A 25,752-nucleotide genomic window follows, 5' to 3' on the forward strand; every position below is an offset into this window, starting at 1 on the left:
TGACTGCATATTTTCCTGCTTCTATGACAGGCCAGACAATACATCTAGAATGGTAAATGACCTCCCTGAGACCTTGGCCTGTTCATCCATTGTAGTGTCCAAATGATGATAAAGCCAAATAGTGTGATTCAGTGGGAGACTTTAGATAGCTGTTGGGAGTAAGATAAAGTGTATTGCCTGTGCAAGTGGGAATATCACACTTCATTCCAGTGCAAGTGGCTTTGCTTAAAGTGTAGACAATGTCAGTGTGAAATGCGACTGTGATACCTGCTCATTTCCTGGTAATGGAGTTGACTGTGGGAAGTGTTTTGTATCTAGTAAGTGGAATCTGAGAGCGACCTTCCATATCCACTTAAATACTACAGGATATCTTTTACTTCATGGGAACTCATGGAAGTTGCTTTCTTTAGAAGGGAGACCTTGGGAGAGGGTGATGATGTATGGCATCTAGTAAAACTCTCTTCTAGTCTTTGTATTGCTGAATATCTCCACTGAGGTTGGCCACGGGACCCTTACTTAAGTATATACAATGCTAAGTGTTGTGCAGAGTTCTGTACTTCTTATAGGTAGTGCCTAGAATCTCCTTTGCTTGAAACTTTTGTTTGTTGAGGATGTTTAAATCTAATTCTATTAATAGCTTTGGTGCAGGGATCATTTTTGAGCTTCTTATCTAAAAGTTTTTTATCAATCTAATATCCTTTTTTCCACTTAGGCTTATCCTTGCTTTATGTAATGTGATTTGCAAAATGAAGTTGGTGTACATCTGGCTTTAGGTTAGTGATTACAGCTAAACAGGCTTTTGTAATGGAATGTGTTTAGCAAATAAAAATCTGAGACAGCTTTGAAAAATCAGTAAGTTTACAGATGATATGAAGCTGGGTGGCTGCCTCTGTCTGCCAGAGGGTGGTAGGGAAGCTTTACAATGGCATCTGGGCAGGTTAGACCAATGGGCCAATGCTGATTGTATGAAGTTCAGCAAGGCCAAGTGCCAGGTCCTGCACTTGAGTCACAACAACAACCCCATGGTAAGCTACAGCCTGGGGGATATGTGGTTGGATAGCTGCGGCTCAGAGAAAGACCTGGAGGTATTGATTGGTAACTGACAGAATATGAGCCAGCAGTGTGCCCAGGTGGCCAAGAAAGCCAGTGGCATCCTGGCCTGTATCAGGAATAGTGTAGCCAGCAGGACAAGAGAGGTTATTCTTCCCTTGTACTCAGCACTGGTCAGGCCACACCTTGAGTAATATGTCCAGTTCTGGGCTCCTCGATTCCAGAAAGATATTGATGTGCTGGAACATGTCCAGAGAAGGGCAGTGAAGCTGGTGAGGGGCCTGCAACGCAAGCCCTATGAGGAGAGGCTGAGGGAGCTGGGGGTGTTTAGCCTGGAGAAGAGGAGGCTCAGGGGTGATCTCATTGCTGTCTACAACTACCTGAAGGGGGTTGGTCTCTTTTCCCAGGAAAACAGCAGCAGAAGGTGGGGTCACAGTCTCAAGTTGTGCCAGGGGAGGTAGAGGCTGGATAGTAGGAGGAAGTTCTTCACAGAGAGAGTGATTGCCCATTGGAATGGGCTGCCCGGGGAGGTAGTGGAGTCGTCGTCCCTGGAGACGTTCAAGAGAAGACTGGGCAAGGCACTTAGTGCCATGGTCTACTTGATTGGTTAGGGCTGGGTGATCTTGGAGGTCTCTTCCAACCTGGTTGACTCTATGATTCTATGAATAGGGAGGGGAACATCCCTTTGTACTCAGCACTGGTGAGGCTACACCTTATGTATTGTGTTCAGTTCTAGGACCTTCACAATAGGAAGGGTATTGAGATGCTGGATTACATCTAGAGAAGGGCAACAAGGCTGGTGAAGGGCATGGAACACGTGGCCTATGAGGAGCATCTGAGGGAGCTGGGGGTGTTCAGTCTGGAGAAGGGGATGCTGAGGGGGACCTCATTGTTCTCTACAACTACCTGAAGGGAGGTTGGAGCGAGGAGGGGTCAGCCTCTTCTCCTTCATGGCTAGCAACAGGACTAGTGGAAATGGATGCAAGCTGTGCCAGGGTAGATATTAGGAAATATTTCTTCACTGAAAGGGTTCTCAAACATTGGAATGGTCTGCCCAGGGCAGTGCTTGAATCACCATTCCTGGAGGTGTTTAAGCAGCCTGTGGACTTGGCACTTAGGGATGTGGTTTAGTGTTGACCCTTCAGTGCTGGGTTGAAGGCTGGACTGGATGATCTTGGAATTCTCTTCCAACTAGATATATTCTGTGATTCTGTAATTCAGATGAAAATTGACCTTAACCATCTTAAAGGCCTTTTTACGGTTGAGAAACCCACCTAAAATTCTTTACGAAAAGAAATTTTTTTTTACTTGTTCGTTGCTGCAGGATTTTTCCCATTGTGTAAGTACCTACACAGTTATCTCTATTTTAGATTAAAATATGCAGTGAATCACAAATGAATTCCGTGTAGTCTACTTTAGTGATAATTAAATGCAGGCTTGTAGTTTGGCAGTCTTGGTTTTTTGTGTTGCCTCTCTCACCTTTTCCTGGAGACAGTCTACTTACTTACATTTAAAACATATCTGAAGATGGGCATTTCAATTGATGCACTGTTTATAGCCTTCTCTACCATCTTAGTCGATATAAATAAATGCTGAAATATTTCTTGGCTTAAACCATACATTATCTACATGGTTGGTCCTGTCAGCTCTAATTCACCACCTGTGTCTAACAGCAGTTAGAAGTTTATCTTAAAAAGAATGCCTCTACAGCCAAGGCAATTTGAGACAATGCCAAGGAAGTTTCCATGGATGCTAAAAGTATTGCAACCCCTGTGCTCCATACATTGTGCTGCAAAACTCCTAGTTTTGCACTTCTGTTGTTTTTTTTTCTTTCTTTGCTGAATTATTCCTGAGAAAGAGGATAAAGTACCCTAGATGAAGCTGAGTGATGCTAAAATGTTACTAAATCTTGTGTTCACCAAGGCAGTTTTCTTCAAGTGGGTATAAATTTCCCTGTGCGATGCTGTTGCAATATTGGTATCATCCTGGAATTTTCAGTGAAGCTCACGATCTTCATTCTTTGCATTTCTTCCATCCACAAGGGCAGTCAGGTTCCTGGAATGCCTTGGGTTGGATGCTCCATGCCTCTAATTCAGGACAAAATGGATACAGCCAAGGTTAGATGATAATATTGTGTCCAACATCTGAAGTGTAGCCAAGAACAGACTAACAGTGAGGATCTTTAAAATCTGTGATCACTGCAGAGAAATACTATTATAATTTCCAAAGCAGTGCCTTATTTACTAAATACTTGATATTTTCCCTCTTCACTTCTTTTTCTTCACAGTTACACTTAGTTGCCTGGCATTTTTTTTCTTCTCTTATCTATCAATTTTGTGTTATGATGTAGTCCTAACATAAAATAGAGGGTGAGAAGTTACTTTCTTTTTCAACTATTGAGTTCTGAGTGTTGGAGGTACCATGCAGGGGAGGAAGAATTAGATTTAGATTCTGTCCACTATACCATGATTCACAGGAGAAGGTCAGCATTGTGGAGGAGGATCTGAATGTATTACAGGTGGTTCTAATCTCAACTGAGGTATTCCAGAGTATCAGGGAAGTTCAGACTGGGGCTAAAGGACCATGTAAGGGTGTGTTTAGGACATTGCAGCGTGGCTAAAGTGACATAATCAACAGTGCTTCTAAGGGCTGGTCTGTGAAATTGTAATAGACAAGAAGTGCTTCAGGAAAATGTAAGGCCCAGTAGAGACTTAGTCATGGGAACTTCATGTGTAAGACAGTCTGGAAGCTCAGGTAGTGGCTTTCCATGAGGAGTATGTGGCAGCAGGGTCTACAATGGGCTCTTCTCCCAGGCAACCAGTGACAGGACAAGAGGGCATCGTATGAAGCCGTGCCTGGAGAGGTTTAGGTTGGATATTAAGAAGCACTTCCTCACAGGCTGATTAGGCACTGGGATGGACTGCCCAGGGAGGTGGTGGAGTCAAAGCTTGGGTGTGGCACTTGGTGGCGTGGTTTAGCTGATGTCATGGTGCTAGGACATAGGCTGAACTTGATGATCTCAGAGGTCTTTTCCAGCCTCAATAATTCTGTAATCTCAAAGTAGGGAGAAGGAATCATTCCCCAGTTTGAATCATGTAAATTCAGATTTTTAGGCAAAGGTAGTCACTCAGATTACAACTTTGCCTGGAAGATAGATTGTGTTTTTGACTTCAGACAGATTCACTAAAGTCAGTCCTTTCATGCTGGGAACTGCTGGTGTCTTGATCTGTCCATCCTGATTGGATAAACAGTGTTGTTTGTTAGAAGCCTTGATTAGATGTGATGTGCTGCAGAGCATCTGGAGGACCAACATATCTTCTGATGGTGTCGTTCCATCTGATACGAAAATCCTGTGGGCTGAAACCCCTTCCTTAGTCTTTCCTTAAATGATGCTATACAAGCTGTAGTTGTAATCACTCTAACTTCCTTTTTACTAATCAAATGAACACTTGATCCATATTCATGTGCAGATGGCAGGGACTGATCTCTGAGCCTTGCCATTCCTTAGCAGTTGGTTGAACATCTACAAAATGCTGTGGCTTTAATAATGACGGAGTTTTGGATTAACAACCCTGAATGTTCCAGAATCAATAGATTCTCTTACTTGTGAGTTTTGAATAGCAGCAGCAGCAATTAAAGCATCTACATCTAATGTATTGTAAGATATAAATTTCATCCTTTAAGGGAGTGGAACATCTTCCTTATGAAAAGAGCCTGAGGGAGCTGGGGCTCTTTGGCTTGGAGAAGAGGAGACTGAGAGGTGACCTCATTCATGTTTATAAATATGTAAAGCGTGAGCACCAAGGGGATAGAGTCAGGCTCTGCTCAGAGATGCCCAATGACAGCACAAGGGGCAATGATAGAAGTTCACAGGATCACAGGATGTCAGGCATTGGAAGGAACCCCTAGAGATCATCGAGTCCAACCCCCCTGCCAGAGCAGGACCATACAATCTAGCTCAGGTCACAGAGGAACGCATCCGGGCAGGCCTTGTAAGTCTGCAGAGAAGGAGACTCCACAACCTCTTTGGGGAGCCTGTTCCAGTGCTCTGTAACCCTTACAGTAAAGAAGTTCCCCCTTGTGTTGAGGTGGAACCTCCTGTGCTGCAGCTTACATCCATTGCCCCTTGTCCTATCACAGGGTGCAACTGAGCAGAGCCTGTCCCCTCCCTCTTGACACTCAGCCCTCAGATATTTATAAACATTGATTAAATCCCCTCTAAGTCTTTTCTTTTCCAGACTTAAAAGCCCCAGGTCCCTCAGCCTTTCCTCATAAGGCATAGGAAGTTGAGGCATAGGAAGTTCCATGTGAACATGAGAAAAAGTTTTTTTCCCTGTGAGGATGACAGAACACTGGAACAGGCTGCCCAGCCAGGCTGTGGAGTTCCCCCCTCTGGAGATATTCCAAACCCCTCCTGGATGCATTCCTGTGTGATCTGTTCTAGGTGATCCTTCTCTGGCAGGGGGAGTTGGACTAGATGTTCTTTTGAGGTCCCTTCCAACCTCTAACGTTCTGTGATTCTTGATTACTCCTGCACTGAGGGCTTTTTTCCCATATCAAGTGTCAGTGGTTCCAAACACGACTGCATATGAATATGTGGCCTCTGTACATTATGCTAAAAGAGGTACTAGTTACTTGTCACTGAGTATTGTTTGGTTTGGAGCTCTTAATCTCATTTTCTTTACTCTTTGGAGAACTTCAAATTCACAGGATCACAGGATGTCAGGGGTTGGAAGGAACCCAAAGAGATCGAGTCCAACCCCTGACTTTGTTTGGATTCTTTTCTCAAATAAACGCAGGATTGAAGAATTAAACTAAATTATATTTTGATGTTCAATGCTTTTGCTGACAACTTTCTGTCTGGGTACAGTGCAGATGTATTTTATTATTGGGAGGTAATATGGCCCTTTGGAAAACTACTTAGGCTACAATGTTTGTGTTGTCAATTTTGTTTTCCAGGCATAACAGTTCTGTTTGCTTTCTCTGTCTATTTGTGGAAAGCTTAAATCATCATGAAGCATGTTTTCAAGGGCTGTGATTCTCAAATTACTTTGTTTTATGCCGATCTGACTGCATGGATTTAGGCAAGCTGACCTCTGTAGCCTGGCCTTAGCTAAATAATTTCATATAAATTGCAAAGCTGCTCAAATTTTTATCACCAGATGAAACCAATTGCTTACTTTAAAACTGGTCCCAAATGAGTAACTTGGCAATGTTTAAATCAAAATTACCATCCAAACAGGAGGAAGAAAGCCAAGTATGTCCTTCCTTAAATCAACCTTAGACAGCAGGCTGCCAGCTTGCAGAGGAAGGCTTGAGTTCTACTTTTGGTTGCTTTCATATGACAATCAGATTTAGAATACCTGTCCTGAAAAGTCAGTGTAGGTACTTGTTTAAATATAGTGATGTTACTGTCCCTTGGTAGCTGAGGATCAGGTGTCAGTCACTTCTGGATCTTCACAGGTTTTAAACAAAGTTTAGTGCTTGCTGATGAAGTCAGGCTTAATCTGTGTAATTCTTTGGTGTATAAAGCTTGAGATATGTTTTTATGTCTGAAGAGGGCTGTGAAGCTGAACATAGAATCATAGAATCAGTCAGGATTGGAAGGGACCACAAGGATTATCTAGTTCCAGCCCCCCTGCCATGGGCAGGGAAACCTCACACTAGATCAGGCTGGCCAGAGCCTCATCCAGCCTGGCCTTAAACATCTCTAGGGATGGAGCCTCAACCACCTTCCTGGACAACCCATTCCAGGGTCTCACCATTCTGGTGGTGAAGAAGTTCTTATGTCCAGCCTGAATCTACCCAATTCCAGCTTTGTTCCGTTCCCTCTAGTCCTATCACATAGCATTGCCTGTGATGTGCAGATGTTTTGAAGTCCCATTAAAAAGAAGTTAGGATGTGTGATAAGGTTTATGTTATCTCAAAATATGTGTTGCAGTTGAACATAACCACAGCCTTGTATTCCTGGTTGCCTGTCAGTTTACTAAACTGGGAAACTTTTCTGGCATTCCTCACTCTCAGCTTTGTTTACATAACATACTAAGCACAAGATTGTCCTTTTTGAAGTGTAGGAGGAATATTTCCCAAGGCTTTATGGGATAAGGGAATCAATTTCATACAGTTATCTACTATAGATTCCCCCGCTTTGCTTCAAGCAATAAGATTTAACTTGTGTTTCTTCTCCATGTTTTTTGTCTCCTCTACCTCCATTGCCAGCTTTATATCTGTCCTTAGACAACAATCTTGTTTCTTGACTATGATAAACAGTAATATTTGGAGTACACACTGAAATCTGACTTACTGTGTCCAGCTCTGGGGCTTCCAACACAAGAGAGGTATGGACCTTACTGGAGCAGGTCCAGAGGAGGGTCACCAGGATGATCAGAAGGCTGGAGCACCTTTCCTGTGAAGACAGGCTGAAAGAATTGGTGGCTGTTCAGCCTGGAGAAGAGAAGGCTCTGTGGAGACCTTAGAGCTGCATTTCAGTATCTGAGGGGGACATGCAGAAAGGCTGGGGAAGGACTGTTTAGAACGGCTTGTAGTGGTAGGATGAGGGGCAATGGTTTGAAACTCGAGCAGGGCAGTTTTAGGTTTGACATCAGGAAGAAGCTCTTTACAATGAGAGTGGTAAAACATTGGAACTGTTTGCCCAGAGATTTGGTTGAGGCCCCATCCCTGGAGGCATTCAAGATCAGGCTTGATGTGGCCCTGGGCAGCCTGTTCTAGTTGGAGGTGTCCCTGCTGACTGCAGGGTGTTGGACAAGATGACTTTTGAGGGTCTCTTCCACCCTAATGCAATCTGTGAATCTGTAAAGTGTGTGTGGGGTTTTATTTATTATTTTTGTGTCCATTTTTCAGTGATGTTTCATGAGGCTTCCTATGAAACTTGCAATAGCTTTTCTTAAATGTTCACCTCATGACTTTACAATGACGGTGACTTCCATACCTAGTCAGAGAGCTGTAGTTGCAGTATGTCCTCAAGGCCTCACTGGTGTTTCTTGCTTTAGAGACTGCTTTTGCTGCATGGCAAGTGTGGCATGTTCTGGGCTGGCAGTATCTGCCTCTATTAATTTTGCAGTGGATGTGCACAGGCTGTGTTTTGGGCTGTGCAAGCACTATTTTGAACTTTCAGGGCCATAGTAGCCCTATGAGGAAACCATCCTTACCACTCAGTAAATCCCACACTGTACTGTATAAACCTTTTCTTACAGAGGGATCCTGTGGGAATAAGTTCAGTGCAGTGCAGAACAGCTTCAGAGGGCAAAGGTACTCTTGAAGACAGAGAGGTTTTTCTGCTGTCAGTGAGGAGCTCTTGACTCATGGTGTCCTCACACACTTGAAGCCGCAAAAAAACCAAGTGGTCTTGCATGAGTCATGTCGAGCAAGAAGTAATACTGTGAGCACATTATGAAATGTACAAGAAGTTTGTGCTTCTTGATTGCAAAACAAGAGCCTTGCATTGTTCTCCTTGTCTCAGCTTAAAGAGGAAATGAGTAAACAGCTAAAGGAAAGATTGCTTGTCTGCTTTGGAAGCTGCCTTGGGAACAGAACCACAGAGATCAGAAACTGAAGCATAAAATGCAGAGAAGCTGTGTTCTGATGCTCAATGCCTGTATACACACCCAGAGATATATGTGCTTGCATATAGGCATACTCCTCTTCATTCCTCAAAGGCAGAAAGGAAAGAATTCACTGCCTTGTGCATTTTATTATATTTTTTCCAGTGAATTACTGTGCTGACTTATCACTGTTCTTTTGATCTCGTGAGACTGTCATGATCTGCTTGAAACTATTTAATCTGTAGGTGTTTTGGAGCTAGCATGTGGGTAGGGATCAGAAAAGCCTTTTAAAAATCTCCACATGAAATTAAAATATTCTGACAGTCAAATATTTTGGTTTGGATATTTTCATCAACGCTGTAGACCTAAAGGTTTCTTATCCCACTGTTTTCTAGCATAACATGAAAAACTCACTGGCCAGCTAATAGTTTTGTTTCTGTGGCATCCTTTAGGATATGCACTCAAGTGTATTGTGACAAGCTATTGTATTTTAACTACCTTATACATCTGTATAACTGTAAATGAGTTTGTATGTGTGTAAATACTGGCTCTTGGGGAAAGAACAAGCGTTATGAAGAGCACCTGAGGGAACTGGGGCTATTCAGTCTGGAGAAAAGGAGGCTGAGGGCAGCCCTCATTGCTCTCTACAACTGCCTGTAGTGGGATTTTCATGAGATGGGTGTTGGTCTCTTCTCCCAAGTAACTAGTGATAGAACAACAGGGAATGGCCTCAAGCTGCACCAGGAGAGGTTTAGGCTGGACATTAGGAAAAAGAATTCACTGAAAGGGTTGTCAGGTGTTAAGACAGACTGCCCATGGAGGTGGTTATGATCCCTGGAGGTGTTTAAAAGCCATGTAAGTGTGTTGCCTGGGGATATGGCTTTAATGGTGGACTTGGTCAAGTAGGGTTAATGGTTGGGCTGAATGATCTTAAAAGTCTTTTCCAACCTAAATGATTGTATCATTCTAAAAAACTTACGTGAACTTTTATATAGTGGCCTTCCAGTACCTGAAGAGGGCTTACAAGAAAGCTGGGGAGGGAGTTTTTACAAGGGCTTGTAGTGATTGGATGGAGGGTAATGGCTTTAAACTGGAATAGGGTAGATTTACACTGGATATTAGGAAGAAATTCTTTACAGTGGGGGTGGTGAGACACTGCAAAAGGTTGCCAAGGGAGGTTGTGGATGCTCCCTCCCTGGAGGTGCTCAAGACCAGGGTGGATGAGGCCTTGAGCAACCTGATCTAGTGGGAGGGAAGTTGGAACTAGATGAGCTTTAAGGTCCCTTCCAAACCATTCTATGAATGATTCTATGATCGTTTCTTAGATAATGAGGTCCAGGCTGGTATTGTTGGTTGTAAGACAAGGAGCTGTAGAGCTGTGTGGACTTCTTGTTGGATAACTGTTTTGATTCACTTTCTCCATAAATATTTTTGAAGGAGGATAAAAGATTTGTATTCATAGACAGTGCTTGCTTATACAGTAGAGCTATTTGAATATCTGTCAGCTTCCCCTGCTTAATTTGCCTTCCAAAATGCATACCTGCTGCCCGTAACTGAAAAATCCTGTGAGTCTCTTTGTAAATTTTCCAGGAGTGTTTGCTTGCTCATTCAGCTTGGTGCTCTCACACCATCTCTCTTCTCCAGGCCAGTAATGGAGGCACAGTTAGGTGACATGTTATAGTCAGATAAGAAATAGACATAGAACTGTATCTTAACTCTCAAGTCACTGGCCCATCTGATATTTGTGTTTCAATGTTCTTCCATGTTTTTATGAAAATTCCTGTTGTCCAGTACTCCTGCAGCTTGTAAGTGATGACGTTTTCTACATTATTGATTTTTTTTTTAGTGAGGATAAGAATAGAGCAAGCAGAAAACAAATTCATGACATTATCAAGAGAAGCCAAATGCAGAATGTATTGTGCAAAGCTAAAATGGGTTCATTGACTCTTGTCATTGGGGCAGTTCGATCATCACAGCAGTGAAGGCTGTCAGCGAGTCATAAGTGGCTTGTCTGTGCTGAGCAGAGCAATTCAGGTGAGCCAGTGACTTTTACTAGCTGACCAAAAAGCCCCTTGTACTCCTTCCCAGTGTCTTTGAAACAAATGGAATCACAGAGTCACAGAATGTTAGGGGCTGGAAGGGACCTTGACTCATCATCCAGTCCAACCCCCTGCCTGAGCAGGATCACCTAGAATAGGTCACACAGGACCACATCCAGGTGGGTTTTGAATGTCTCCAGAGGGGGAGACTCCACAACCCCCCTGGGCAGCCTGTTCCAGGGCTCTATCACCCTCACAGTGAAAAAGTTTTTGCTTATGTTCACGTGGAACTTCCTGTGCTCCAGCTTGCACCAATTGCCCCTTGTCCTATCATTGGACATCACTGAGCAGAGCCTGACTCTGTCCTCCTGACACTTACCCTTCACATCTTTATATACCTGAATGAGGTCATCCTTCAGTGTCCTCTTCTCCAAGCTAAAGAGTCCCAGCTCCCTCAGCCTTTCTTCATAAGAAAGATGTTCTACTCCATCATCTTTGTGGTTCTGCACTGGACTCTTTGAAGCAATTCCCTAAGAAATTCATATCCTGAAAGTGTTGTGCTCTGATTCAGTTTTAAGCATCCCATATTCATGGATTAAAACAATTCTTGTGTACCCTGAACTGGGCCTGCTGCCTATCAAGACCTGTGGGGATAACTAGGGTTATGGGCAGGCTCTGTTTTTCCTGTTTGCCTTTTGGTCTTTAGGTTCCAGTCAGAACTTCTCTGCACTCATAAGGAGGTTTGCCCTGCTCTTGTCAGAAATATCCTAACAGTTAATCGGGCATAAGTTAAAACATGGGAATGAAGTGTATGTTTCATCCTGTCATAGGGCTGTATGTGTTGCTTGTTTCTCTAGTCTTAGAGATCTTCAAAATATCCCTGGGATAAATTTCGCTCATACAGAGGAATTAAGGGATATCCTACTTTGATGTTTCTTCCTTGCTTGAGAATGACTGAATCTTGAGTTTCATCTTTGCAAATACATTCTTATTTCTGGTGTGAGGAATGACTGTGTCTCATCTGGGAATTTAAGTCTTAAAAGACTTAAGCCTTTTCGTTGTGTAGAGGACAATCTGATTTTGGACCGTAGAAAGTCAGAGCTCTCCTCCCCTGGAAAGTACCCTGACATCCTGCCCTCTGAATTAACCTTAAAAGAAGAAATTGACTTAGCCAATATTGATTTTTATACCAATTGGTTTGCTTGGTTTTATTTCTTTGTGAGCTCTTACCACCACATAGAAGTTTTGAAAGCTTCCTTCCTCAACCGTTTCCCAAAGCTCTATGGCCACCAAGCTGTTTAGGCAGCCACTGGACTCACCAGGAGGCTTCTTTTTTTGACTTGAATACACTTGCTGACATCTGATCCATGTTATAGCTGCATCCTTCCTTAGTGTGCTGTAGCTCATTCTTTTATAGAACTACTGTAACTTTATATTTCAGTGCCTTTAATTCCTTTGAGCACTTCAGCTTCTTCTGAATCACCACAATCGCCCACCTCAGAATTTACTTTGGACCGTTTTATGTCAGCATTATGATTTATTCAGGTTTCACAGAATCACAGAATTGTCAGGTTTGGAAAGGACCTCAAGGATCATCTACTTCCAACCCACCCTGCCATGGACAGGGACAGTCTCCACTAGATCAGCTTGCACAGAGCCAATTTATTTCACAGTATACCACAGATCCAAAAGTTTTGGGTTTGTTTGGGTGTTGTTTTTTGTTTTTTTTTTTTTTTTTGGAGGGGTTTGTAAGTAAAGCCAATTGTAATATGAAATAAATAGATGCCAAGGTGCTGAGTCATGGAAGAATTTTAATCCCATCTGTAGAATCACAGAATGGTCTGGCATAGAAGGGACCTCCAAAAGTCATCTAGCCCAACCCCCTCTGCAGTCAGCAGGGACATCTTCAACTAGATCAGGTTGCTCAGAGCCCTGTCGAGCATCACTTTGAATATGTCCAGGGATGGGGCCCCAACCACCTCCCTGGGCAGCCTGTTCCACCACCCTCATAATAAAGAACCTGTTCCTTACATTCAATCTAAATTTGGTCTTTTCTAGTTTGAAGCCATTGCCCCTTGTCCTATCTCTGCAGGCCTTTGTAAACAGTCTCTCTCCATCCTTCTTGTAAGCCCCCTTCAGGTCTCCCTGGAGCCTTCTCTTCTCCAGGCTGAACAACCCCAGCCCCCTCAGCCTGTCCTTGTAGGAGAGGTGTTCCAACCCTCTGATCATTTGTTGTAGCAGGTTCTTTCTTACATCTGTTGGACCGGAGTTTCTTCAGTATCTTAATAATTATTTTCATGACCCTACAAAAGAAGAAGAATGTAAAATATGTTTCAAAAGGAAGAGGAAAGTATTAATCACACTTAAATTCTGGAAGCATACAATAGAGGATGCAGAAGATAAGTAGAAATTGGAAAGGGGAGTTTTGGGAGGGCTGATTTCTTAGCTGAGACTACTGGGGACTGTGGAGACTCTCTTCATGTGGACTTCAGGTTGGAATTTTTTTAAAAACAGGGTAAGTATATTTGCACTGGATGTGCTTCATGTCTCCACTAGGAGAAATATGTTTGTGGGTTTTTTTCACCCAGGAGTTTTCGAAGAGCAAATTTTAAATGGTTTGGCACATTTTCTCTAAGATGATGTCAGGCCTGCTGTGCCTTGCAGAGATTGTGTAGCCTGCTAAAATTGCCAGAGCTTCTAATAAGCTGTGACTGCAAAAAGCTATCTTCCCTCTCTTGTAGGCAGCATTAAAATGGAGTATTTAGGAAGAACTTACACAGTGTACTGGGACTTCTGTAATTTGAAATGTATCCTGGTAGCTGAGTTTCTCATGTGAGCTTCCCTTCCTGTGTGGTGTTGTATGATGTGGATAGTACTGGCCTGTGCATGATTGCCAAATCTTTTGACATGTGTAAGTGGGGGAGGGGGGGGGAAGTATATACAATGCACTTGCAACTAATTTTTTTTTATTATTATAATTATCAGAAGGTGTAAATGAGGAGAGGTGGTGCTGCTCAATGTTGCAAAGAGAATTTTACCAGCTACTTAAAGCTGAAGAGCTGCTGCTGTACTCTCTGAGACAAAGTATTGGCTTCTGTACAGGAACAGAACATGGGCTTCCAAGACTTTCTCTGATAATTCCAGTTTAAGAACCTCTCTGCATGATTTCTGAAATGTCTTTGCCTTGACTATAGCTGATGAATTGCCTGAAGTTTCTGCTGCACATGCGAGTCCTCTTACTGAGAGCTGTTCTATAAATGTAATACTGGAAAGATTGGTTACAGTGACTGTGAACAGTGCAATATGAATGAGTTTCTGAATAACAATTTCCTGGCAGGCAGCTATGTCAACGGGTTCAGGCTCTGTGGGATGAGCTGCAAATAAGCAAAAAAACACAGAGCCATTGGGTCAGTGATTCCCATTTGCATTGCTCCTTTGGATCCAAGCTTGAATGCTGCATTAGTCAGTGTTGCCTTCTGGAGTGTATTGTGACCTTTACTTGCTGTGTAGTTACAAGAAAAACTAGAGAGAGGCAAGTGTAAGTGTTTAAAATTTTTAGTTAACCAGGGTTTGAGTGAGTTGCCAATCTAGGTGTGAACAACACCTAAAAATAGGTTTCAGACTTGTTTTCTGGGTTGCATCCTGGGTCAGGAGAAAATGTTGGAGTGAATGCTCTCTTTAAAACCTGAGTTTTCAGAAGGGGGACTAAGGATGTAGAACTACTGCTGTCTTCAAGGAGATAGTTGGGGTTGGGTTGTACGGGCTCAAGTAGAGGCACAAAGTTATTCCATGTGAAACAGGTTAACGGTTTTATCTTCTGCCTGAAATTTCCAGCTCTTGAGTAGTACAGATTTGGATTAGCAACAAAAATACATTACTACCAAAGCTGAAATGAGCTTTGCTCTACCTTGTGCATTTATTTTGTTGAAGAAAAATGTAAGAAATAGAGCCCCAGCGTGAGAATGTAGCACTCACTTGTTGCATTTCATGCTGTCATGATGATGAAATGGTATGGGATACATTTCACATTAGATCAAGGGGAAAAAAAAAAAAGAAATCTTTGTATGTTGTAACTCCAGAACATGATCTCTTTTATACAGTGACCTTCAGCATTTATTACCTTGGTATTCCTATGAAGGCGTGATAGGAGGAAGTGAAATAGGTGAGGATGATGCATTACATAATTACTGAAATTGACACATTAGGTTGGGCAGAATAACAAGTGGAATTGTAATGTTACAGTGCAGCAGTTGTCCTTTAAAGGAATGGGATTTTGGTTTAATGCTGCAAGCCTTGTGCATCTCATGTTTAGTGGAATCAGGAAGTGCTCAGGCCACTGTTCTCTGGGTTAAATTGTTCTTTTGTCAGTGTAGAGCAACTTTGGATAGGGAAAAGATGGAAAAATACTTGAATCAAAATTCCTAGTTGAAAACAGAGTTCTGTTTCTCCCAGCATTTTGCTCTGATTTGGACCTTTCCAGCAGAATTCTATTAAATTGTGTGACACACTTTTCCATTAAGCTGTTTTGCACTAAATCTCTTAAAATGAGGATGTAATTTCTATGTTGTAATAATGACCCTGCTTCACAACTAATATGTCATCGTTTCTTTTTATTCTAGCACCTGAGAAAACTATAAAGCAGCAGTAACAAAGGCTCAAAAATGTTGACAAACGAGTGAACTGTTCCACTTGAGAACCAGTGTCTGCTTTTGACTTTGGTGAGAGATTTGAATGCAGAAGGGTAAGATGTTTTAATTGTTGCTATCGACTACTTTACAGAAAAGGATTATGCAAGTATTTGATTGAGTTTTTTTCTTGGTGATTTTTTTTTTAAGGCTATAATGATCTAATTTGGGGGTTTATGTTCTTTTCCATGTGAAGTGCTTGCCACAAAGACAAAAGGCAAAGACTCTGTGGGTCAGAGAGGTGCTTCTGTCCATTTTCCTTGTTAAACAGTACCCTTGACATGAAGTCAGATACTGAGAGCGTGTGGCAGGACCAAGTTGTTGACCCAAAGCCCTAATAATCTAAGGAACTGTGTTTCAGTACCCCTGTTGTTGAGGGCGGGAATAATGCTTGTTGGCACGACTATTACAAATTGGCTTTTCCTCCTGTTTTTAAACCTTTTTAATGCCCCTCCCACAACTGATAACTCAGTGCCTAAACTGCAAACCCTGCCACAGTCCACTGAAGCTGCAGTGTCCTTGTTTCGGTCAGGAGAGAAAGACTTGTCTGGATAAAGGCAAGGCAGCAGCTGTGAGTTTCCATTGATTTATTGGGGGATGTAGAATGTTGTGGCTAAGAGTTTATTTATGGAAATGATTGTGAAATACTTATCAAAGACATGAAGTAATGGGCTGCATCAAGAGAAACATAGCCAGCAGGTCAAGGGAGGTGATTCTCCACCTCTACTCCACTCTGGTGAGACCACACCTGGAGTACTGGCTCCAGTTTTGGAGTCCCTAGTACAAGAAAGATCTGGATGTGCTGAAAGGTGTCCAGAGAAGGGCCGTGAGCATGGTCAGAGGGCTGGAGCTCCTCTCCTGTGAGGACAGACTGAAAGAGTTGGGGCTATTCAGTCTGGAGAAGAGAATGGTCTGAGGAGAGCTTATTGTGGTCTTCCAGTATCTGAAGGGAGCCTACAAGAAAGCTGGGGAGGGACTTTTTAGGGTGTCAGGTAGTGATAGGACTAGGGGGAAGGGAGCAAAACTAGAAATGGGTAGATTCAGCTTGGATGTAATGAGGAAGTTTTTCACCATGAGGGTGGTGAGGCACTGGAACAGGTTGCCCAGGGAGGTGGTAGAAGCCTCATCCCTGGAGGTGTTTAAGGCCAGGCCAGATGTGGCTCTGGCCAGCCTGATCTAGTGTAAAGTGTCCCTGCCCATGGCAGTGGGGTTGGAACTAGACGATCCTTGAGGTCCCTTCCAACCCTAACAATTCTATGATTCTAAATGTTTTCTAAGTGTGGGCAGAGAACTAAGAACCTCTGGAAAATTGAATGTTTTGTTTAGCTCAGTGAAAGGAAGGTCAGCTAAAACTGTAGAGCAATGTTTTATTGTCTTGAGGTGAAGAAAAGCGTTACTTAGCAATCTAGTGGTTAGCAAAAACTGTGTCTTGCCTTGCTTATTTGAGTTGCAGCCATGTGCTTTGGAGCAAGTTCTCACTTCATTTCATTATTAAATCCTCAAATCCATTGAAATACCTTGGAGAAAGTACAGAGCTAAAGGCAGATGGGGCTGGCTTTCCCAAAGGTTGTCTTTAATCTGGCACCAAGATGACTCTTGCTATGATATTGGAGTCTCTTCAAAGTGCTCATGTGATTCCATTACTTCTGAAAACCAGGTCACTGGTGTACTGTTCTCTTCTGATCTCCTTGGTGTTTCTTGATGCCTCAAACATCTGTGGCATGCAAATACTACATTTCAAGTAAAAGTTCCTTGGATTTTGAATTATTGCTGTGACATTTTCTTGTCAGATGAGCAGGGATCACTTCAGTTGCTGCTGGTTTTCAGGAAGGCAGTTTATGATGATGACTGTTACTTCCCAGCTCTGTCTCAAACAGGTCCTGTGGTTCTCATTTCTGGGGTGGTTGGGATGAAAGTCTGTTGTTCTTGACTTTCTTTCTGATGGAAACCAACAGGTGTACAAATTCTGAGGTTGCTTTCTCTGACTCACTGCTTGGGCAATTCCCTGTTGAAAGGTATTTCTCGTGGTGCGGAAGGGAGCAAAAGGAAAAATCAAAGCTTGCCAGTTGCAAAAGGGTCTTGTAGCCTGGGAACAAATGGGAGGAGACAAATTAATTCTTTCTGACAACAGCAACTCAAAAATCTCTCCCATGTACATACTGGATTCTCCTTTTATCTCTGCACTTGAAAAAGACTACCTAATGGATCTCTCCTTCCACAGGGTGGGACAAAGCCAGACCCACTGGCAAAAATGGTGCTAGGACTCATTACCCAGTCCAAAACACAATCATTTTGTAGATACAGACTTACTTGAAACAGATTTATTTAAGATGCTTAGGTATAAATTCTTTTGCTGATTTGAAGCAGGGCTTATGTAGTATTTGGATTCTAGACTTTAAAGACAAAGCTGGGTTTTTTGTGCAAAGGCCTTCATTTTAAGAACATTGCATCCTTGGGCTTTTAAAGGTGCATGTGGTTGTAGTGTCCATCACTTAGTAAAGTTCAAGAGAGACAGGGAGCTGCTGGAGAGAATCCAACAGAGAGCCAGGAGGATGATCAGGGGAAATGAGCATCTCCCCAATGAAGAGAGACTGAGAGCCCTGGGCCTGTTTAGTCTGGAGAAGACTGAGAGGGGATCTGATCCATGTCCATCAATATCTGAGGGGTAGGTGTCAAGTGGAGGGGGCCAAGCTCTTTTTGGTGGTGCACAGTAATAAGACAGGAAATAACAGGTACAAGCTTGAACATAGAAGATTTCACCTCAATGTGAGGAGAAACATCTTTACAATGAGGAGTACGGGAACAGGCTGCCCAGATAGGTTGTGGAGTCTCCTTCTCTGGACACATGGAAAACCTGCCTGGATGCATTCCTGTGCAGACTAGCCTGGGTGATCCTGCTTTGGCAGGGGGGTTGGGCTTGTTGATCTCTGGAGGTTCCTTCCAACCTCTAATGTACTGTGATACTATGGTACTGTGAAATGTAGTGTTGCAAAGTTACAGCAGTTATTACATGGGAAAGGTTTAGACTCTCACACAGAAATCTTTAGGGCCCAGCTTAATCACTGACATCTTCAAAAACCATGTGTGGACTAGTAATGGAATCTAAGAGCTCCAAAATGTGTATTTCACTATAGTGAAGCCCAAAGAGTGTTTCAACTTCCCTCTGTTACTTTGCAGAGGCTTAGAATTTATTTTCCTGCAGCAGTAATGTACTGCAGTAGTAAATGGTAGGAGCTTATAGCATGCATGCCCTGGTTCGGCTGGATAACACTATTGATTGTTGTGGTGTGTTGTGGGGTTTTTTCAGTGCCTCTGCTTTAGTTAATTTTGACTTCATTTTCTGATCTGTGATTAGCTCAGTGGTAAATTGTCATTGCAACGTTTGATTCCCTAAGGACATGATCTATAAGGCAGATTTTTCCAGTGGAGGTTCATGATTCAGCTAATTTACACAGACTTTAAACAGCAGTTGGCCTAATACCCTGAAGTGGAGTTTGAGATACTTGAAGTCCAAGAGGGTAGTACCATAAATGAGTGTTTAAGCCCTCTTTAGAGACCTGCAGGAGGGGCCAGTGGGACTCATAATGCCCCTTGTGTGCTGTTTTGCAGTAGGCTTGTGAAATTTAAATCTCAAGGAAGATTAAGAAAGCAGTTGCACTTAATGTAGAATTGCCATTTAACATTTCATTGGGTAAGCCTTGTTCCATCAAAGTTACCATAATGTTTGTTTGCCCAGACTCTGTCACAGAATCACAGAATTGCCAAATTGGAAAAGACCTTTAAGATCATCAAGTCCAATCATTAACCTAACACTGACGAGTCCTTGACTTAAACCATATCCCTAAGCACTATGTCTACAAAACTCTTAAAAACCCCCAGAGATGGGGACTGTCTATAGATTTATGTTCCAATGGCCTGCTCAAATAAATGAGCATAATAAAAATGTCTTCGTGTGGTTAGAGCAAGCTAATGAACTCTGACTTTTGCGTTTGCTGACGTTTTGCCTTTCTTGTCAGTTTAGTGCCGAGCTGTGTTCAGTTACTTAAAACAATTTTGATAAGATACAGGGAATTAGTCTCAGCGTTAGCACCTAAATGGTTTTGTCGAGCTCAGCTGGTGTCTCAGAATGCTGCATAGAGGCAAGAGACTGAGAATAAATGAATTGAATTTGTGTGTTTTCTCTTTTGACTGAGCCTATTTATGCACTGAAAGGTGATTGTCACTTCACCCAAAAAAAGATTAGTACTTACTGAAAGATTTCCTATGTACAATAATGCTGTGGTTTCCAGTTCAGTGCCACACTTCAAGCTGTGTGTGGCTGGTGTGGAAGTTGGCAGAGACAGTTCTGCACTTCTTCCACTTCATAATGCTTGTTGTCAAGCCCTTATTCATGTTGGCACATGGTAGGAGAAGGCTTCAACACAGAGGTGGTTGTTTATTTTCCCCTCGCCCATCTCTCTTGAGAGGGTTGCCTGTCAGATGATCAGGGGGTTGGAGCATCTGTGCTGTGAGGACAGGCTGAGGGAGCTGAGGATGTTCAGCCTGGAAAAGACTCCAGGAAGACCTAATAGCAATCTTCCAATACTTGAAGGGAGCCTACAAGAAGGATGGAGAGAGACTGTTTACAAAGGCCTGCAGAGATAGGACAAGGGGCAGTGGCTTCAAACTAGAAAAGAGCAGATTTAGATTGGATGTAAGGAATAGATTCTTTACTATGAGGGTGGTGGGACACTGGAACAGGTTGCCCAGGGAGGTGGTTTTGGCTCCGTCCCTGGAAATATTCAAAGAAAGGCTCAACAGAGCTCTGGGCAACATGATCTAGTTGAGGATGCCCCTGCTTTACAGAAGGGTGGATCATGTAAGCAATTTGGACTTCAAAAATTCTTCCTATTGATCTTTCAGCCCACAAGAAAAGCAGTGAAATCCAGCTTTAATGGCAGAGTGTTTGCCTCTTTGGGTTTTGTTTTTTGGGTTGTGTGTGTTGATTTTTTTGACTCAAAAAGTGGGTTCCTTCTTTAGGAGCTATAAAAAGTTTCAGTGTACTAGTAAAAGTCTATGTGCTCAGTATTGCCAACTAGGTTCTGCTTATTTAAAGCTCCATTTCTCTCCTTCACTACTTCTGCCAAGCTGCCACTATACCTCCTGTCTATCTCTGCCTCACCTTCCAAACAGTGAGACTGGTTTTGTCACTGCTCTTTTCTTGGTTTCCTTTACTGCCTGTGTACTGGCAAGAAGCCAGTCAAGCCTGAAGCCAAATGATTCAAAATGTGAAATTTCTTTCAGGTCAGTTTCAATGTATTACCTTGAGCTTCTTACAATCACCTATATTACAGGCATCCTACCATTTGGGAGAGGGTCACTCCTTGTTAGAGGGCAATTAAAAGTTCTGCAAGTTTGCAGGTGGTGAAGATTCTGCTACATTTCTAATTAAGTTCTTCTTTATAGGCAATTATAATTTTTAAAATCTGCATCTAGGTTGCATTATTTTTATTTTTAGGTGAGCAGTAGGCTTTGGCATCTCTGAAAGTCAAGCAGTTACATCTTTTTAAAACATTATTATCTCAAACTTTTTGCAGTGTTATTAAAATAAATGGGTTCATTACACATTCTGCCAAAAGCCACTGCGAGGTCTGGCTCTAATTACCTTTTAGTTTAAGGTATGTTTGAGACATGTAATTGTAGCTGCTTTATCCCTGTTGATTTAAATAACCATAAGAACTGAGGCCTTGCCAGCAAAGCAAAAGATGTTCATCATTACCAAGATCTGCTCTGTCATTCAGAAGTGTCAGCAGTGATTCAGAAGTGTCAGCAGCCAGGGAACCTGCTTGATGCAGCTGATGAAGTTGTTGGATGCCCTGCTTCATCAGTGCTCCAGTCTTTGCAATGTCCTGCAGTCTAACAGAAAAGCCTTTCTGACTTTCTGCATGGCACAAGGAATGAAATGTTCTGTCACTCAATCATCCTCCAGCTTGAAAGGTGGAGATAAGTGTGTCTTAAGTGGTTTCCAGAAATGCTATCAACAGCCTATGTTTAAAAAGGCAAACAAAAAAAAAATCAAGGTGTTTGTTCTTGCATTTGTGTTTCTTCCCAGTTGGCCCACCCAAACCACACGTGTTGCTTGAGCAGCATTTGGAAGACCTCTCCATGCCTCTAATTTGTCTTTCTGTCTAAATGCTTACTCAGTTTGGAGGTTGGAAGTGACCTCTGGAGATCATTAGTCCAAACTCCCCTGCTACAGCAAGGTCACCCACAGCAGGTTGCCCAGGATCACAATATCCAGGTGGGTTTGCAATCTCTCCAGAGAAGGAGACTCTACAACCAATCTGGGCAGCCTGCTGCAGGGCTCCAGCACCTTCACAGGAAAGAAGTTTTTCCTTATGTTTAGGTGGAACTTCCTGTGTTCCAGTTTGTGCCATTGCCCGTTGTCCTATCAGTGGGCACCACTAAAAAGGGTCTGATCACATCCTCTTGACACCCAACCTTTAGGTATTGATAAGATCCCTTCTCAGTGTTGTCTTCTGGTATTGAAATTCCTCCTCAAGACTACTGGCTTCATTTCTTACCTACAGACAACATGACATCTGGCTTTATTAGGAAGGTGTGATTGCCATGAGAGTCTGTATTTACGGAGGTTTGCTTTTCATGGTGAGTAAAGAGATGAATCCAAGTAGCAGAAGAAGTGAACTCAAAGGGTTTGGTGAGACAGCTCTGGAGTATCTTTAATTTTTGTAGCAGGGATGCAGACAGATGTTACACATCCCTCCTCTATCTAATTCCCAGTCCTGTTTTTTTAAATGCAGGTCTGTTCTTCCCATACTTTAGAGTCATGGGAAAGCATTGCATTAACAGCCAGTCAATCCATCTGTGTAAAGCAGCTCAGTGGCTTTGCTGAGCAGATAGTTATTTATTAGGCAATTTGGTGGTGGGGTTTTTTTCAATCTGATACCTGTTACCTGATATGTGAAATTGAAAAAACACTTCCTCCAAAACTTCCTAAGGCAATCTGTTGCCACTTCTTATTTTGATTTTGGAATGAATTTTCAAGATCTCTCCCCTCTAACAACTAGGAAGGGTTTTGAATTAATTTTTTTTTTTTATATCCTCTTGGAGTGAAATGATAACTGCAGTTGGGTGGTTTTTTTTTTTTTTTGGGTTTTTTTTTTTTTTACTGTTCTTGAGATAGGAGAAGAATTACATTTCATATCTCAATTTAATACTCAAGATTCAAGGTTCTGCATTGCAGTTCATGTTGTATTTATTTTCTTACTGTTTATGTATTTGAATTTATACTTATAAATCACTGCCTGCCATTCAGTTCCGGAACTGGAAAATTAACAGATTTGTTTATCATGTTTATTTAAGTTATGAGGCTGTTTGATTCTGGCCTTTTACAGACAGAAGTATTCTAACTAAATTTAAAAAGGTGAATAATAATAATATAAAGAAATATAAAAACACTGAAGTGCTTTGCACTGCACTGCCCTCCAACTGCATTACTTCCCTTTTGTAATAAGTTGCTGCTTCCTTTTCATCCTCACCTTTGTGTTGTACCACAGAAGGGGAAAGACTGGAGCTATCCAAAGTGTATTCAAGGTCCAAAGTGTATTAGAACTGATATTTCCACACTTCTGTAAACTTAATTCCTACTTTTGTTAACTTTTCTGGTAATTAGGGACACTTTGACTCTTGGAATGAAAGTACAAAGACCAACAGACTTAGAAATATTTGTGAGCAAAGATGTCATGCTTCACCTAAACAGGGTCTAGACTCTAAATGACAGCCTCATTCATAACATTTTGAGGGCCTTTATTTAAGTCTCTACTTTGACAGCTTGAAAACTTGATAAATGATTTAGCCATTAATCAAAATGTACCTATTTGGCTCCCTAGGCATGTATACAATATAAACCACCTGGGATTTTCATTTTGTTTTTTCAAGTGACTGTGGAATTTGAGATGGAAAATAAAAATCCAAACAAAGAAAAAGTCTGAATCTTGCTAGATTAACGCCAAATCTACTCTGAATAGATGAAAATACTTAAATTTTGGTCTATTTATAACAAAAGAAAGAAATTCAGACCTGAATAGCCAAACAGGTCATGCTTCAATCATGTAGAATAACAGAAAACAAAGACCCACTGTATTAACCGTTTTTATTACTGGGGAATTTAAGAAAACGAAGGTAAAAAAAATAATTCAAGTTATCTTTAAGGTCACTTCCAACCCTAACTATTCTATGAATCTCTTAAGTCCTTCTCTGAAGTTTGTAGCACCTAAAATGATGAAAGCATTTGTAAAGGAACTTAGAAGAGAAATAGGAGGATTGCCTTCCCCTGTTTTAAATAATTTATTTTTTGTTGATCTGGGGTTGATGGTTACATGGTGGCCCTTATTACAGGAAGGATCTGGATGTGCTGGAATGTGCCCAGAGAAGGGCTGCAAGGGTGATCAGAGGGCTGGAGCTCCTCTCCTCTGGACACAGACTGAGAGAGTTGGGGCTGTTCAGTCTGGAGAAGAGAAGGCTCCAAGGAGACCTTCTTGTGGCCTTCCAATATCTGAAAGGAGCCTACAAGGAAGCTGGGGAGGGACTTTTTAGTGTATCAGGTAGTGATAGAACTAGGGGGAATGGAGCAAAACTAGAAATGGTTAGATTCTGATTGGATGTTAGGAAGAAATTCTTCACCAAGAGGGTGGTGAGACACTGGAAGAGGTTGCCCAGGGAGGTGGTGGAAGCCTCATCCCTGAAGGTTTTTAAGGCCAGGCTGGATGTGGCTATGATGTAGTGTGAAGTGTCCCTGCCCATGGCTGTGGGGCTGGAACTAGATGATCCTTGAGGTCCCTTCCAACCCTGACAATTCTATGATTCGATGGTGTAAGTAGGGATTCTCTCACAGTTTCTCTTCAACATGCTGCCTTCATCCCTCTTGAAGAATATTTTATTTTCTTGGATGAATTTAATCATTTTTGCAGAGTTACTGCCATGAAAGTAACTCTCAGGCATGTCCATTATCATGTGTTTACTCTGCCTTACTCAGGACATTAATATGTAAGACTCTTAAGAAGCCACATACGCTTGACTGCCCTGATGCCTTCAGCACTGGTTGTGTCAGCAGCTCTGGGCTGAGATGACAGCCCAAAGGGCTGGGTGCTGGGTTACTGTGGGCTATCTATGGAGAGTACTCTTACCTTTGAATAAATGACTTGGCTCAGTGCTTTGCAATTTTTTTCTCACTGAGGCACTGTGTATTTTGTGAATTGTTATTCACAGAATGTTTCAACAGCTTCTTGAACAGGAACGTTCATGTCAAACAGCCAACCTCAAGACTCTCTTCAGTCCTCCCCTCTGCTGAGTTGTTCACAACTAGAACTTGCATCTAAATGTTCTTCTACACCTCTCTTTCAGTTTGTGAGTGTCTCTCCAGGCACAGCATAGAATCACAGAATGGTTTGCGTTGGAAGGGACCTTAAAGATCATCTAATTTCAACCCCCCACCAGCCATGGGCAGGGACACCTTCCACTAGACCAGGCTGCTCAAGGCCTCATCCTTGAACACCTTCAGGGAGGGAGCATCCACAGCTTCCCTGGGCAACCTGTTTCAGTGTCTCACCACCCTCACTGTAAAGAGTTTCTACCTGATGTCCAGTCTAAATCTGCCTTCCTCGAGCTTCAATCCATTCTTTCTTGTCCTATCACTACCAGCCCTTGTAGTGTTTCCAGGTGCTTGGTTCCCAGCACCTGTTTCCATGCTTTTTATTGTAGTTGCTTTTAAATATGTTTAAATATTTCAAGTATGTTCTATCCTTTACTGCTGAATGGTGGGAGAAATGTGTTCTTAACGTTGATCGCTTTCTTTGCTGTCTTATCTATCAAAAGCTATTTTGACCTATGAAGTTGGTGAGTCCTTACTAAGAAGCTGTTAAATACTGTGATGGTGGTAGCTCTGTGGATATTTAAGACCAGATCTCTAAGTTAGGTGATTTTTCTTGTAACTCCATTGCCATTCATCTTAGAGAAATGATTTACTGCAATTTATCTATGAAGTTAACATGGCTTCAAGACAATTGCAAGATAAAAGCCTTCTAACCTTGAGTGAAAGTGGTAATTTGTTCAATAGTTAAAGGCAAGTTTCTCTTTCTTTATTCTTCAGTTTGGGGAGTTGTGGATCGCATTGCTCCTAAAAATGCTCCCAACGGGTTGCCCAGGGAGGTGGTTGGGACCCCATCCCTGGAAATACTCAAGTTGAGGCACAAGAGGGCTCTGGGTAACCTGATCTAGTTGAGGATGTCCCTGCTTACTGCAGAGGGGGTTGGGGTAGATGCCCTTTGGAGGTCCCTTCTGTCCCAGACTATTCTATGATTCTATGAACTGATGAAAATGATAACACGATAAAACTGACTTCCTCCTTGGCAGTACCAC

The 25,752-nt window shown here is 42.3% G+C and overlaps 1 protein-coding gene across 2 annotated transcripts in view; it reads left to right on the forward strand.

Moving 5' to 3' along the window:
* Window positions 1–15,288: 15,288 nt before the first annotated feature.
* Window positions 15,289–25,752, forward strand: part of GULP1 (GULP PTB domain containing engulfment adaptor 1) — a 134,107-nt gene continuing 123,643 nt past the window's right edge. For both annotated transcript variants that reach the window (XM_054380943.1, XM_054380942.1), the window contains exon 1: window positions 15,289–15,392. The gene's annotated coding sequence lies outside the window, so the exon portion shown is untranslated. The remainder of the gene's footprint in view (window positions 15,393–25,752) is intronic.

The sequence above is a fragment of the Indicator indicator genome, chromosome 5 (assembly GCF_027791375.1).
Source record: "Indicator indicator isolate 239-I01 chromosome 5, UM_Iind_1.1, whole genome shotgun sequence".
NCBI classification, from domain to species: Eukaryota; Metazoa; Chordata; class Aves; order Piciformes; family Indicatoridae; genus Indicator; species Indicator indicator.